Below are 3,120 nucleotides of genomic sequence, written 5' to 3' on the forward strand. Positions count from 1 at the left end.
GGAGAGCAGCGGGACTCTAACTCGGGACCTTTGACTTTCGCGGGCAAGTGCTCTTCCATCTGAGCTGCCCAAGCACGACTCAAGTCCCATCCTCACAGCCTCACTTCGGCCAGAACCTCATCTCCTACCTTCCAAACTTTGCAGAAGCTCTCCTGCGAACCTTGCAGAACTAGCATTCCTGAAAGAAAGGATATTGCGGAGACATGGCTTAGCCACAGCCTGAGGGAGAGCTTCTGTTAAGTTTGGAAGGTAGGAGACGAGGTACTGGCAGAAGTGAAGCTGTGAGGACAGGGCGTGAGTCGTGCTTGGGTAGCTCAGATGGTAGAGCACTTGCCTCGCGAAAGGCAGAGGTCCCGAGTTCGAGTCTTAATCTGCCAGTAAGTTTCATGTCAGCCCACACTCCGCTGCAGAGTGAAAATCTGATTCTGGAGAAGGAGAGCAATTGGCGGCCTGCAACCAACCTGTCTGCGTGCTAGACACACTGGACCAACACCTGGAGCTGTGGTTTGGGGTGCGATTCTGTGTGACAATAGAAGCACTCTGATGGTTATCTAACACAGCGTTACTGCATATTTGTACGTCAGTCTGGTGATTCGACCTGTTGTGCCATTCATAAACAGCGTCCGATTAGGTGTTTTCCAACAGGATAACGCTCGCCCACGTATCGCTGTTGTAATTTTATGTGCTCTATAGTGTGTCGACATGTTACGTCGGCCTGCACGATCACTGGATCTGTCTCTAGTCGATCACATATAGGACATCATCAGACGACAGCTCCAGCGTCATCCATTACCAGCATTCACCGTCCCTATACTGTGACCGACCACGTAAAACAATCATGGAACTTGTGACAGGGCCTACTATGGGAAGTAACACACCTGTTTAGTCAACTACAGCTCATTTAAATACCATTAACAGGAATCTTTAATTAGTGGAAAAGTATCATATTGTAAGCATCTGTTTCACGAAATTTACAGAAAATCTAATTATTTCATTTGTGCAACTATCAGACAGTAATCACGTCGAATTTTTTGTGTTAAAAATTGTTCAGTCATTAAATGAAAAATTGATTGTCAAAATTCGAATATTTCATGAAACGTGGAAATTAATGTTTTGGATAGATTTCTGGCTAACTGATGCACTGAAAGTTATGTTAACTCTAGAGGGATTATGTTTCTATAAAAGCTCAAATCAGAATCATTGTAATTAATTCTGTAATTACGAGTTCTAGAACCTCCTGTCACAAACAGACAGTTACTCCTATCATTTTATCAAAACGAGATTATCATGTAAAATTTGAACCTCAAAATCTATTTCCGCATCATGTAAAATACTCTGAAAATCTTAGCATCAAAATTCCTGTTGTAATTAACGACATAATAGTCACATTTCACAAGCAGAATTTAGAGACTAAATTTTAAAAGCAGTTTTAAAAATCGCATTTGTTATAATCAGTTATTTATTAGCTTCAAAACTGTAACTGCAATTTCTTATGAAACAATCAATTTTAATTGTAATTAAATTAATGTGACTTTGTTGAACATACAAACACTAACACAAAACGCATACTATGGGTTGATGTAAATTATTTAATATCGTCGGCTTTTCAGATTGACTCCTAGAATTTCTGTAATGAAGCACTTAATATTATGCATCCCAGTTGACCTTGAGTTGTTGGAGAAAAGGAAAAGCCGTCGAAACCAACAAGATAAGCACACACTCCAAGCATTTCATTGAACTTAACACAGACTTGTGATCTACGAGTATGTTAATCGAGAATTCTTAGGTAGAACCTGGTAAAAGGGTGAGTTAGAAACTCCATCTCACAAACAGACGTCCGGTACCTGTACACACGCACGTTTGCGTGCTTGAATTCGATATTCTGGCGGTAACACCGGTCGATAATTGCAAATTTGCAGTGGCTTATCTCGTGCTTACATTAACCTGTGATCGTGAGCTATTGATCATTTAAATTTTACCTACACAAACGTAATCCCGTAATTTTACTACCTCACATTAATTATTTTTCGGTGCTGCGATTTTTCCTGTCAGTGTACATGGGTCTGGGAGGCGATTCTTACTGGATTAGCCCTGCCCATCGATAGCTTCTTGCAAGAGAACGCCATGGCAGACTTCTCTAGCATTACGTCTCTAAGGCTTCTTGCACCAACCCATAGAGATATGTTGTCAGCTTGGACGCAGCTTCAACCAGCACGTAAAGAGGTAGTGGTGCAGCACAACGATGGATGACTTTGCAAAGACCATGGTTCTAGAAGTGTGCTTTTCGTCTGTTCTGGAAACGTTCGGCATCAAATTTCGCCTCGTCGTGATTCAATAAATGGCTGTCACGCAGCAGGTTATCCATGGCAGGATAGCAGAAGCGTTGTAGTGGGACATTCACATCTACTTGGACAGCTTCCTGCGACACAAGTAATCTTGTCAGGACATTTCGGTAGTATGCTCGTGTGACGATTTGCCCCTTACAACCATAATTAGATAGCGTCACCACATGGCAATCCCAGAACACTCAGATGACCTTACCCGGTCATGACTGGGTCTCTATCTACAAAGGCGGTCGTGAATCCGCATGTTTAGATTGCTTGCTTAATTTCTCTGCCTTGGGGTTATACTGACACACTCAGCACTCGTCCATGATAAATGGTTCAAATGGGACTTAACATCTGAGGTCGTCAGTCCCCTAGACTTAGAACTACTTAAACCTAACTAACATAAGGACATAACACACATCCATGCCCGAGTCAGGATTCGAACCTGCGACCGTAGCAGCAGCGCGGTTCCGGACTGAAGCGCCTAGAACCGCTCGGCCACAGCGGTCGGCCGTCCATGATAACTAGTCAGTAAAGAACACGTCTGGATTGGTGTGATACAGTAGCAACATTTCCGATTCGGCTTCGGTCTGGCGGACTGTTGGAGTGGGTGTGGGCAGTCATGAAACCCAGTTGTCTGGCACCTTTGTCATTGTCAAAATGTCGAGCAAGATGTGTTTCATCACGGCCTCCTCTTGGGATTCCGGTTTTTCGTCATTCAGATTTCTTTGAGCACATTGGAAACGTCTCCTTCACTGCAGGCAAACTTAGTGCCTACCCAGCCAGCACTCCG

Source organism: Schistocerca americana, chromosome 3, assembly GCF_021461395.2.
Source record: "Schistocerca americana isolate TAMUIC-IGC-003095 chromosome 3, iqSchAmer2.1, whole genome shotgun sequence".
Lineage (NCBI taxonomy): Eukaryota > Metazoa > Arthropoda > Insecta > Orthoptera > Acrididae > Schistocerca > Schistocerca americana.